The sequence below is a fragment of the Sus scrofa genome, chromosome 6 (assembly GCF_054392235.1).
Source record: "Sus scrofa isolate SSC_HxYL_T2T_F1_AM1 chromosome 6, Sscrofa_HxYL_maternal_Yorkshire_Landrace_v2.0, whole genome shotgun sequence".
In the NCBI taxonomy this organism is placed as follows: domain Eukaryota; kingdom Metazoa; phylum Chordata; class Mammalia; order Artiodactyla; family Suidae; genus Sus; species Sus scrofa.
This window is the reverse complement of record NC_139388.1, coordinates 161,037,981-161,052,009: the sequence shown is the minus strand read 5'-3', so window position 1 is coordinate 161,052,009 and position 14,029 is coordinate 161,037,981. Positions and strand designations below refer to the sequence as shown.

At 39.3% G+C, this 14,029-nt stretch overlaps 1 protein-coding gene across 1 annotated transcript in view; it reads left to right on the top strand.

Annotated features, from left to right (window-relative positions):
• LOC102158888 (uncharacterized) overlaps nucleotides 1-13,693 on the top strand; it is a 616,184-nt gene extending 602,491 nt beyond the window's left edge. The window contains exons 12-13 of the mRNA XM_084965720.1: nucleotides 6,274-6,425; nucleotides 9,050-13,693. The gene's annotated coding sequence lies outside the window, so the exon portion shown is untranslated. The remainder of the gene's footprint in view (nucleotides 1-6,273; nucleotides 6,426-9,049) is intronic.
• The last annotated feature ends 336 nt before the right edge of the window (nucleotides 13,694-14,029 follow it).

Below are 14,029 nucleotides of genomic sequence, written 5' to 3'. Positions count from 1 at the left end.
CTAGTTGGATTCGTTAACCACTGCGCCACGACGGGAACTCCCTGAATCCTCATTTTATACAGCAGATCCTGAAGCTTAGTTCTAACTCCTCTTTGCCTGTACCATTCAAATGCAATATTTAGGTTTCTATCTTGGTTGTTAGGCAGCAAGTTTTAGATTCTTCTGTCTTATTTTTTCCGTGATGGTAGTTCTTACTTCATAGGCTAGAAAAACAATATTATGGTTCTGCCAGCTGCTAGGCACTTTCATTCAATTTATTCAGTCAAGTACTGGAAAATTATGATTGGTGAGTGTGAACACTAATCTTGGGACAGAACTCCATTAATTATCTTGCCCAATATGCAGTCTCTACAAGAGGTTGTGATTACTCTATGGCTCTTTAGAGATCAGTGTTGTCCTATAAATTGTCTAAAATGTGGGGAAAGATATAACCAGTGTTGGAAACTCAGGCAGTAGGTTTAGGCCCTTTGGGGAAGAAGAGGGAAATTACTATATACATGTGCCATAGTGTTAGAGGGTCTTCTGGGGTATCCAGCCGCTCTTTCAGTCCTTGGTTTCCAGGTCTGGAAGGAGACTCAAATCTGGAAGCTTAGCAAGAGATCATGACTCTAATGTCATGGCTACTCTCAGCATCATCCATGCTTGGTTTCCTCTGGTTGCCTTCTGGTTGCGTAGCTTGAGCTGTAATGTTCATGCCTGTCTCTTCATCTATCCTATCTTTAGGAATACTTTGTTTTTTATTAAGTCTCCATGGGTCAGCCCTGTTTATCTTGCCACTCATAATTGTCCCAAACTTTCTTGTGATGGTTAAGCACTGCCATATAATTCCAAATATTTCTGGATGTATCACCACCATAGCTTTTGCAAACTCTAGATTTGTGATGTTATTATTGTCAGCCCTGGCTATAGGTAACAGCCACAACTGAATTTCTTAGTGAGCTGTCAACACATTCATTATGACTTTGGTGAACAAAGCGTCCACTGGGATTTTTTGGGGGGAGCCATTTAGTGGGTTTTTCATTCCTATATTCCAGTATCCCCAGTTCTATTTTTCAAATCCCTTTTTCATTTATTGCACAACCTGCAACCTTAAGTGAAAGCATTTCTGTTGATTCTTTCAGGAATCTCTCAGTATCCATAAATTCCTTCCTCCAGCAATTATAATGATAGGAAGACCGAGAGGCAGTCTTGGTTCATAACATGTGCGCTGATATTACAAGGTCAGCTGCAGCTACCAGGTCCAAATAATCACATTTAATACTCAACTATGCTACCATATTGGAAAGTTTTAGTCTCTACAGGGATGTTCCAGGAAGGCTAGTGTGCAGTTAATCTCACTCCCTTAGAATATAGACTTTAAATTCCTACATAAGGAAATCTGACACTCATGGCTATTTATGAAGGATAATCAATAGTATTTTGATGGCATTGTGGCATGTCATAATTCTAGTATCATGTTTCTTCTAGCCCTTTGCCTGGGCTTACCTGATTGCCTTGTGATTATATTCTCTTTAGGTATAAAATTTAGTGTTCTGAATAGAATATCCCTAAAATCTATAAGGCTCTCATTAATTGATAATTTCTTGAATGGTCCAAGATATTAGTAGTTTGAAATTTGAAGATCTCAAATGGAATATAGGTCATTTAGAAGTCCCAGGCACACAGTGGATACACAAATGCTGAAGATATTACTACAGGTACCTAGGAAAATGTCCCTCTAGATGAGAGTGCTATTGGTAATGCATTGATTCTAGCATTTAAAGGTAGAGGGTAACAATGACCAGAAGGACAGTAAATATGTGCAGTTGTTCCTAAGTAGAGGCCATGTTCTACAGAGGGTGACACTGTAAATAAGGATGGTTAGTACATAGGTCAAGGCTTAGTATAAGAGACAAAGGTATCTCTGGTAGCACTAGCAGGCCCTTATCTCCTTTATAAAAATATCAGAGGGCTGAGGAACAATCTTATATATCAAGTTGGATAAGTATTACATGCCCGACTAAAACTAATGTCAGGGATCAGTTTGGAAAAACTTGCATAGAGAGTATCCAGGTGGGTTCTCAAGGATTTGGGCTCTTCATACTTTCCTGAATGCAAGAGAACCAATGAGGAAATGCTTTCAAACATGTATCTCACAGATTTCTCCACTCAATGTGCCTATGCTTCTCAGATTTTCCTTCAGGAATCTCATCTACATAAAGAATCATTGGTGGGAACATCCTCTGGCCAATGCCCCTTCAAATATGCTGCAGCATTCAAGGGGGCCACATTTTTTTTGGGGGGGAGGAGTTTCCTAGCCAATGGCAGAGCATAGTGCAGTTAGAGAAGCATGCCCATTCTTGTATTTGCCAGACCCTTTTATAGAAATCTTGTGCTAGTGCTCCCCTTAGGCTGGCCAGAACTTCTCAGAGCTGCACTGCAGTCTGTGTCCCTCTTACCTAAATCCTTTCCTTTTCTGTTTCAGTGTCAGACGTGCATTGCCCTCCAAAGTCTCTCCATCCAATCCTGTTCTCTTCCCCCTATTACCCTTACAGTTTTTTTCCCAAAGTGGTTCCATCTTTGGTGCCTGCTTCTTGGAGGACCTGAACTGACACCAGTGCCTCTAATGTTTTGTTCTTAACCTTGACACATGTTTCTCAAAGAAGTCGTCTGAGCTGCTGCTTGCTACCTTGTTCCTTGGTCAAATCCAGACCAGAGGACCTGGAAACACTGTGGTTAATTACCTGTGCTCTTTTAAAAAACACTTGTGGCAAATATGTCCTGGTTACAATACTTTGTTCTGTTCTGACTCACACTGACCTGCTGTCAATCCAAAGTCAGAGTGACAGGAATGGAATCTCTCAAGCATTTTACATTTCAGATGACAGAGCTATAGACTTGCCTGAATTCTTTTAAAAAGGAGAAGGGCTTCATGATTTTAAGACACTTTATGGCACTCATTCTCTTACATTACAAGAATAAGATCAATATTCTACTTTCCAAGAACACAATTAACGTTCATCACCTTCTACATCCTTAAATTACTATCTTCATCTTAATCTGGTGAATTTTATAGGCAGTTTTGTATAGAAAAAAAGCATAAAAGCCCAGAAATTTATCTTGTAACTACTGGACATCTTTTAAGAAAAATATTTTCTTATGGATGCCAGAGGCTGAAAGAAGCAAGATGATTGCTAATGGTTTCTTTGGGGGCGTGATGAAAATGTTCTAAAATTAGTAGTGTTCATCACACAGCTTCGTGAATAACTAAAAACCCCTGCATTGTGTACTCTAAAAGGGTAAATTTTTACAGTATGTGAATTATCTCTCAAAAGAAAGGTACCTGAAGAAAGTTTTTTTTTAAAACACAAACGCAGATGAAAATACCGATCCTATGTTACAGAAAATGATTTGAAAGTGGTTGAAGAGAAGGCCAAATAAAATGACACGTGAAACAATGGGATGCTCTTGGTGATCTTGCTTTTTCCCGGCTTGATGTTACTGTTTTCATTGTCTGAGGGTCTCACCCAAGGCTCCATGGAGGCTCCAGCAATCTCAGGATATAGACTCAGGCTCAGACAAAGGGGAACCAAGGTAAAGTGCACTGTGTCAGGACCTCGACCTCTATCTTCCCTGTTGGGGTTCCTTCCCTTCACACCACCTACTCTCCTTGCTTTATACTAGCAGCACCCAAATTCTTGTTAGCAGCACCCAAATTCTTGTCGCTGGCTTTGCTCTCGAGATAGAATCCCAAATAAGGCGATAAAATTAGAACATTCAACATGATCTAGTCAAGAAGTGGGATTGCATGTATAAGCAGACTAGTACTAGTCTATCCTGTCCAACAATATGAAGATGATTAGATTTTCCAGCTACGGAGAAAATATCATCCAGTCTGTTCCTGAAGCATGAAAACGACCGCCTTCAATGACCCAGAGCTGGCCTTAAAAAACAGCTCTCAGACACTGAATTTACTTTGGCTGAACCAGAGAAGGGGAAGCTCTAGCCCTCAAGACTTATCACATCAGTACGCATAATGCCAGAACCATAGCCCTCTACCTGTCCAGACTTGAATCAAGCTAGTATTTCTCTTGCCATGCAGATCACGGCTTTGTCGGTAACAGGACAGGACAAGGGACTGTTGAACAGCAGCCGAGGTACAGTCCCAGCCTCACTCCAGCTCTTTCCCTTAAGACCACCCTCAACACACTTCTCAAAACTTGAGTTTCAGGCTTAAAGACCACAGGACGACGTTACCAAGTAGGATGGTCATTATGTTCCTTTAGAACAACTATTTCTTTATATTTAAATATTTTCCTACTTAATAGGATTAAGATACAGAGAATGGTATTTATGAATAATCTCCAATACACAGACATTTATAGTTTAGTATAGTTAACCTTTTTAAGCCTTAAAGTTTGATTTGTGGCTGCCCTGTTTTTTAAGCATGATGTTAAGCCCTTCCTATATCTGCTTGCTTTTGCCTGATACTCATATAGGCTCAGACACATCATTAAAATAAAAAAAAGAATCTTTATTTTCTTACTTTCCTTCCCTACATTGTATGATTTTGATGTCTTTTTTTTTTTTTTTTTAACATCTTCATGTTTAGATCTGTATCCTGCCTTATTTAAGTGATTGCTTTCCAATTGTGGTTTCCTCCATCCTAATTCTTTTCTCTTCTCTCTCAGAGAAGCCCTTTCAGTATTTCTTTTAGAATGGGTTTAATATTGCTGTACTCTTTTAGCTTTTGTTTGTTGGAGAAATTCTTTATTTCTCCTTCTAATTTAAATGATATTCTTGCTGGATAGAGTATTCGAGGTTGCAATTTTTTTCCTTTCAGCACTTTAAATATATCTTGCCACTCCCTTCTGGCCTATAGTGTTTCTGTAGGGAAATCAGCTGATAGCCTTATGGGGGCTCCCTTATAATTAATGCTTTGCTTTTCTCTTGCTGCCTTTAGAATCCTCTCTTTAACTTTTGCCATTTTTCTTATGTCTTGGTATGGGCCTGTTTAGGTTCAGCTTGTTTGGGGCCCTCTGTGCTTCCTATAAGTTGTTATCTGTATCCTTTAGATTTGCAAAGTTTTCAGCCATTAATTTCTTTAAATGTATTTTCAATCCCCTTTTTCTCATACTGAGTGAAGTAAGTCAGAAAGAGAAAGAAATACCATATGATATCACTTATATATGGAATCTAACATAAGGCACAAAGGAACCTTTCCACAGAAAAGAAAATCAGGGACTTGCAGAATAGACTTGTGGTTGGGGAGGGGGAGGGAGTGGGGTGCTTGGGGAGCTTGGGGTTAATAGATACAAACTATTGCCTTGGGAGTGGATTAGCAATGAGATCCTGCTGTGTAGCACTGGGAACTATGTCTAGTCACTTATGATGGTGCATGATCATGTGAGAAAATAGAATGTGTGCATGTATGTGTAACTGGGTTGCCATGCTGTATAGTAGAAAGAAATCATATTGGGTAAATAAAAAAAAAAACCTTGAAGTACATGGTACGCAAAGATAATTTACTGTTCATACAACTAATAATTCTGCTTCACAGATTATTCCAAAATGGAAACAGTGCTAAGAAATTTCCATTCTCAAACCTTCTGTAGATGCCTTCTGCAGAAATCAGACACCTGTTTCTTCTATAGACACTCTGCAAAGCATAGAACTGGCGAATTGGCAACACACTGAAATGAGGAAGTCCATTCTGAACTGAATTCATCCCTCAAGTAGCCCAATCTTGCTTGATGCTGTGACTGTGGGCAGGAATATTTTTGCCTTTTCTAGGGCCGCTTCCACGGCATATGGAGATTCCCAGGCTAGGGGTCTAATCGGGGCTGTAGCCACCGGCCTACGCCAGAACCACAGCAACGCTGGATCCTAGCTGCGTCTACAATCTACACCACAGCTCACGGCAATGCAGGATCCTTAACCCACTGAGCAAGGCCAGGGATCGAACCCGCAACCTCATGGTTCCTAGTCGGATTCGTTAACCACTGCGCCATGACGGGAACTCCCAGGAATCATTTTTTGTTCCATCTGTCTTCTGTACAGGGTTAAGCACATCTGCGGCACAAAACCAGGAACTGATGCTTACTTGAAAGCCCCAATGGAACTCTCCCCTAGGAAAAGTTCAGTGCTAACTGGCAGATTTCTCAGCGAGGGAAGAAGGTTAAGGTGTGAAGAAAGATATGCTCACTCAGAAGAGGAAACAGGACAAATTAAAGCAGTGAGTCTGAGCTTGAGTGTAACAGATGCCTTCAATTTTGTTTCTGTTTTAACATGCAGGTGAACATCTACATATCTTACAGAAAAATTTCTAAGATCTAAAATCAGGAATGCTGTGTGGTTCAGCTATATTTCCTTTGGTGCTGAGAATAATGACCAGGAAGAGAAGGTACATAAACCTGTGAAGACATTACATGGCTTGGTCCAACAAGGTACTATCTTATCTACTCCTGTGCCTCTTAGTCTTTTGGATTAATCAGATGTCAATCAATACATCCTAGTGTTTCTTCAACATAGGGCTTTCAAATCTTCAAGAGAAACCAAACAAACATGTATGTCAATTTTAGAGGGCATGTCCTAGATGAGGCCTTCAGTGGAAGAAACAGTGTGGGGTGGACACTGGTTCAGTACACAAGATAAAAAACCTTGTTGCTCTTGGGTGTGGTGTAGACAGACTTTATCAGACCCTTCATGACCCCAGGATCTACTGCGACATTCATACCAAGGCCACGTTCATCCCAGGTTGTTCCCCATCTAAAGTTTATTCATGTCCAACACAGAACTATGCACAATATAACTCTAAAACACCCTCTCATGCACTGGACTAGTGAAAACTTTCTCTAAGATGGCACACACTCAGAGGATCTTCTTTTTCAACATTTTCCTTGTGCCTCCAAAGGGTCAGAGTAGCATCCCCTTCTGAAGGCCTTCCCATCTTCTGAGAAGGTATTTTCAAGAGATCCTGACTGATGCAGTTAACATCAGTTTGGTTTGCAGTATCCAGATGTATGGAGTAATTGCTAATATATACTATGCTCAGATTTTATGTGAAAAAAAAACTGGATTTGCCATGCTAAAATAATTGTCCATTTCTAAGGAAAATCCAGGGACAATGTACTATGTTTTATGACCAAAAGGAAACTGAGTTCCTCAGATTCTGCAGCATTTCAAGGATACATGGAGATATAGTTACAGCAATCTAGGTGATAAACTGTCCTTGCATAGTTCTAATTCAAACACCTCCTTAGATTCTTCTGTCTCTGTGACATCTGGGATACACGGCCTCATGCTAAGAGTCCAGATGCTGCCCATCATCTCCAACATCCATGGCAATGGTTTGTCTGGGATGAGCCCAAGCTTGGGCATGGTCCGCATCACACTATCCTAGGCAGGAGATGAGGCAGCTCCAGACTCAGCCTTAACAGACTGTGGCTCTTCCCAGTAATCTCAGACTCAAAGAAAGGTGATGTGAGGTGCAAAGTCTATCTGCCCACTGTTGTTCCATTTCAGTTACAAAGATGTTTCAAAATGGATTCAGCATAACTGGCTTATATGAAAGAAAACAATCATATCCCACATCAATAGATTCAAGAATTTTTAAGGATTAGCAGTGATGTAAACTTAAATCTAACAACTTTTTCATACCTAAGGAAATACCTTAATTTTTAAGTTTGGGGTGAAATCACTTTCAGCATGTGCTAATCCCCAGGATGAGCTGACAAGTGTGTCTACTTAGAACTACCAATAAACCATTAATCCTGGACGCGGGTACAGATCTCACCAAGAGAGAACAAGGAGGCTAATTCAGTACTTCTTTCTGTCCAGAGAGTGGCAATCTCTCTAACAGAGATAAAAAAACAGCCCATAATTTTGGGTCTAAGCATTTGGCCATCATAACAAGGTGCTGAGGACAGTTAAAGCCCGGATTAGCTGAGGAGGCAGGTACATGAATAAGGGTGGAGGTAGCCAGGATCTCTCTCAACAGATCAGAAGTTTCTTAAATAGAAAGATGAAAATATTTACTAAACAAAATGATTATGAAAGCTTTGGTCAGAAAGTGACCAATGTCAAACTGCTGAAAATTTAGCTTTGTTTTATATTGAAAACTTACCACCCATAGTGGCAAGGATGAATTATAGGGGAAAGGACTGATGGATAACTCTTTTCTGCACCCTGCCCCCCATTTTCTGGGACTCTCTGGGAGTTGTTTGACTTCCTTCTTAGCAAGATGCCAGCAGATCTGGCTCATATCTTGTTTTCTCCACAAAGTCATGTGTTATTCCCACACCTCCTTTTCCTTTTGGATCAAAATTCCTTCAGTGAATTTAACCCTGAGCAACCTTTTAAAAAGATCCTTCATGCTGGCCTGCTGGACTCTCCTTTATCATGTTCCACTTATAGCCTCTAATGGACTAGGGAATTTATCTTTACTGTATGTTAAACTTCCTGATAGTGCTGATTTCTTTTGAGTTTACTGTCACCAGGACTCAGTGGTATCTGATACACAAGCATATATTGATTGACTGAATCATCTTACATAAGAAGACCTGAAAATGAGGTCTAAGTAGTCTTTACCACTAACTTCAAAGATGCAATATTTGATTTTCTATTTTGGCCAAAGGTCAAAGTTTAGAGTCATCCATTTTGGTCTTCTCCATTGTAACAGTTCTTACCCCATAAGCTAAGAAAATAGTACCATTTTAAGGGTGCTAAAGATAAAGCATTTTCATATTAATTATGTATGGAAATGACCATTGGGGTAGGCTGTGGACAGTGAGGCTGGGCCAGGATGCCATTACTTATCTGGCTCACATGAAACTTTTTTTAGCAGGAGTACAATGACTATACTGTGAATCTCCAGGTATTAATATTGTGTTGAGACCTGTGTCGCAGTCATCAAATGCATGGGGAAAGAAGAACTAGCATTAGTAACCCAGTTACACAGATGTAGGCTCTTTGGGGAAGAAGTGGGAGATCGTAACCATGTACACTTGCCATGGTGTTACAGGATCTTTCATCCAGGGCATGATCATGTTCTCCCATTCCTGATTTCTAGGTCTGAAAAGAGGCTCACGTCTGGAAGCCTGGCGGTAGATCATGACAATTATGACTGCCCTGAACCTCATCTATATTTGATTTCTTCTGGTTGTATATGTTGAGCGATGTTGTTGGTAGTCCATGCAGCCATCTGTCTTGTTCTATTTGCCATTTTCTTAGCTCTCCTTGGTCAGCCTTATCTTGCCATTCATTGTTGTACAACTTTCCCAGAGATGGTTAAGTACTGCTGCTTCATTTATATTATTCTTCGGTTACAATTTAAAATTTGTGATTTGCCATTTTTAAATTTTTTATGGTTATCATCCTCACTGCTTTTCAGGAGTCTAGATTTATACTGTAACTTCTTACTATCAGCCCAGTCCTACAGAGAACAGCCACCACTGAGTTTCTCTATGATTCTAGTTCCCTCCCCACAGCATATTTCTTTTTGCTTTAGACTATCCAGAAGTTAGTTATCTAATAGATTTCATATTCATATATTCCAGCATCCCCGCTTCTCTGTTTTTGATCTATTTTTTTTTCACCTCAAAACCTAGGGCCTTAACTGATGCTAGGAAGATTATCCATTGATCTTAACCATGCATTTGCCTCAACATCTATAGACTCCCTCCTCCTGGGACTTAAGACAGCAAGACCAAGAGGTGGTCAGTTCATAAGATACAACAAGATATCTTGATTAGAGCCTTTCGAGCCAGTCTGGTCCTTTAAGTGAGTAGACTGAAGTGAAGATAAACATGTAAAATCAAGGTATTTTATATGAGATGAAACTGAACTGTGGCTCTCAGACACATGGTCTGCACATCCTATTACAGAAGTCAAGAACAGATTTGATTGTCTGGTTTTACAATGCCTATTTTGAGTATAGAAGCATGTTCTCCGATGTTGGATGGCAAAAAAAGAAAATGGTCAAGTGCAAGAGGCCAGGTTCCATCTCCATAGATCAGAATGCTCCCAAGTGTCACCACAGAAAAGAGAAAACATGCTTAATTCAAAAAATGTATTTCCTAGTTTCTTGCTGCTTAATAAAAAAGTTAAGTGGAAAGGCATTTGCTAGCCAGCCTTACAGGTCAAAATCTGAAAGATTTTATTAATAAATGGCCAGCAGAACTATTGAGTAGCTTATTTCCTCTGGACACCAACCTCAGGGTAGCTGGAATTTCAAATGGATGGAAAACAGACATTCAGGCAGACAACTAGAAAACCTGAGTGAGAAAGTGACTAATTCCAAACTCTTAAGGTATCGGCTGTTTACATATTGCATAGAAGATTGAACACTCATGGTGGCCAATTCTCAATAACAAAAGCTGATGGATAACCATTCAAACCTCTCATCTTCTAGGAATCTCTGGCAAGATGTTCTGTTTTTTGATCAAGAAGATACCAGCAGATCTGGCTCATGCCTGCCCGTCCCTAATAGTTACCTGCTTATTCCCTCTTAGTTTTGGGCCAGTTCCTTCAGTGAATTCAACCCTAACTCTTTTAAATTTATATTATTGCACCCAACTCCCTTTTTATCCTACTCCATTTATAGCGTGAATACTCTGTGATGAGGGAAGCTTACTTATGTCAGTCACATTATGCTTAGTGGCAGGGATCATTTTTCATTCACTGAATATCTTACAAAAATTCCTAGGACTTATAACGATGTGTGAAACATGTTAGGCACCCATTGATTGAATCTTTATTGAATACAATACCTGAAAATTAGGTCTAATTTATTGTTGGCAATTCCTTCTAGAATGCAGTATTTGAGTTTCTATCTTGGCCATTCAAGTGTAAGTTTGAGAATCTTTCATTTGTTCATTTCCGTGATGATAGCTCTTAATCATAGGCTAAGGACACTGTTAGTTTTCAACCAAACCAAGCATTTTTATTCTAATTATGCATTCTGGTACCATGTCTACATTCTAGTTTCTCCACTTGTGTTTTGATCCCTTTTATTCACCTCATTGACTCGACTTTTAGCTGATACTAGAAGATATTTTTCTGTTGATAGCTGTCATCAGGAATATCTCATGCCTGTAAATTTCCTTACTCTGGGATTGTGATGATACCAGACCAAAAAGTGGTCTGGACTCATGGTGTGTGAACCAATCTCAGGAACTCTTTCAGCCTCTATGTCCAGATGATCACAATCAGTCCACTGGGTTGTGTATTGGAAAGGCTTTCCTCTCTAGGAGTGTTCTAGAGAGGCAACGATGTAATGTTAACCATATTCTCTTTGAACAAGCATCATAAATTCCTAGAGTGGGAAGCCAGATACCATACTATGGTCAGTTTTGGAGGATGATCAGCAGTGGTTAAGTAAAATTACAGTTAAGTAAAATTAGGGAATCTATAATAAAGATTCTTCTAGTCTCTTTCATAGGGCCTACTTGGCTACCCCATGATTTGACTTCTTTTGAGTAAACATTTTCATTTCTGAAGACATTCTCCCTGTATTATAAGATTAGGCTCTCAATAAATGTTCTTGATTACCCAACAACTAATTAAGAACAGTCTCATAAGGCTCCTCTGTGTTAAGTTTTCCTATGCCTTCAGCTCTGGAAAACCATAACTCTAGTGATAAGATCATAAAGAGGGGGTCCTGTGAGGTAGAAGTTATAACCTCTAGTTTCCACACCTCTAGATTTCTTGGCGCATGAACACCAAGGACATTCTCCAAATGGAGATACTCACAGCCAATGATTAAGCATGTCTGGTTACTACATGTGAGCCTTTGAAATGACTGTCTACACTTATAACATGGTCACATCTCCTAAGGACTGCTCCCCAAGGACAACATGGCTAGAATACTAATGAAGACCTTTCTTGTTTGACAGGGCAAATTTTGACTAATCAAGTACACTTAGAGCATTTCCAAACCTTCTCTAAACTGTGTGGCTATCTTGGATGTTTCTATGTCATCTTTTCTTTATTCATTGGCGTCTCAGCTACATCAGCTACATCCCAAGATTCTTCCATTTTATCTCCTGTCAGGCAAATATTTCTCTCAAGATCTTCGTACCTATAATCCCATCTTGGCATCTGCTACTTACAGAAACTGATATGGATAAAGTTTCACAAAATACCACTATCTCTTGCACTATTTTTGGTCTTAGTGGAGATATGTTTTACCATATCTAGTTCTTAGATGGTTTAAAAACAATATCAAATTTCTCAGCTGCAGTAGCTGTATACACCTTCCCACTACTGTTTTAAGCTAATTTGGTCCTTTCATATGGTAAAGGAAAGTGCAGATAAACATGTAAAATGAAGATACATTTTTACAATAGGAGACTGACTCTGGATTATACATGCCCAGTCACAGTGGCTGGCACAACCTATTATGGACATCAAGAATGTATTCAATTGTTCAGAAACACAGTCCCTACTTTCAGTACAGAAGTGACTTCTATCTGTGTGTAAGATAATACGACAATGATACTTGGGTCAGTGTGAACCCCTAGATGCAACTTGTGGTCTATCTGCAAAGAAACCAAAAGGTATTCCCTACCTTAATTAAGGTCTTACATATCAATATTCCTCTAGGATCCACACCCTTGGGGATCCCAAGGTACAGCACTACTGGGAAGAGTGAAGGAGAGAGCAGTCAAATGGGACTTTTGAATTACATCACTTGCCAGGTAGCTGACAATGAGATTCTCATCACTGATGTGGTTGAAGAACAAGGTCCCTTGCACAAGATGGTGATCTTATTCTTAATAGTGTCACTGGTAAATTGGGAGGGTTGAGTAGGTCAGGAGAAAAGGGTATATTAACTAATACTACCTATCATCCAAGCAATCGTGTATGAAATCCTATTTAGATCTCCCAGTCACTGTCTGACTGCTCCTTTAAGGTTTCTCTATCTGCAGCACACTACTGCTCTGTTCCCATTAAGTTTCAGTGACTTCCCCTGGGACTCTGCACTTCTAATACATCTAGGATGTACTAAAGCCTGACCAAAAAATACTTCAGCCCTCTGACAGCATGGATATGAGTGGAGCTAGTACAGGTTCTTTCACTTCAGATTACAACTTTCTAATAATACTGAGGACCAAACAGTGGGTGATAGAACTCGAGTCCAAGACCAAGCTAGCCTTAGTACAGGCCTTTTATTTAAGGCCACCTTTATTACTTATTTTTCTCTGAAATCCCAGGCTCTAACTTTCTTAAAAAAAGTGATTAGGTCACCAAATAGAATGATCCATTTGTCCCTTTTAGTAGCATAGAGTGTGGTCAACATTTTAAAGCTTAAAGTGCATAGTATAACATAGATTTTAAAGTTATTATTTTGAAGTACTACAAATTATACTTTCCAAATAAAATATTCCAAATCAATCAAGGTTGAAAATTATCTTGGGATGGAACCAGGGATGGAAAAATCCATCCAGGGCTATTTCTCATGTCAGTATCACCATGATTTACAATGGTTTGCTGATACATAGTAAGTATCCACTGATTGAATCCTCATCTTGTACAATAAGATCTGGCAGTTGGTAAAAATAGTACATTTAAAGAAAATGTCTAGTCACTTTTGGAGTATAATGTGAGAAAAAAATGTATACTTGTATGTAACTGGGTCACCATGCTGTACAGTAGAAAATTGACAGAACACTAAACTAGCTATAATAAAAAAATAAAAGTCTTTATATAAAAAGTTTTTAAAAAGTGTGTTGGTACAAATGGCAGTATTTCATTCTTTTTTATGGCTGAGTAGTATTCCATTGTGTATATATACCACGTTGTCCTAATCCAATCATCTATCAGTGGACATTTGGGTTGATTCCATGTCTTTGCTGTTGTGAATAGAGCTGCAATGAACATGAGTGCATGCATCTTTTTCAAGGAAAGTTTTGTCCAGATATATGCCCAAGAGTGGGATTTCTGGGTCATATGGAAGTTCTATGTATAGTTTTCTATGATACCTCCATACCATTTTCCATAGTGGTTGTACCAGCTTATATTCATTCCCACCAACAGTGCAGGAGGGTTC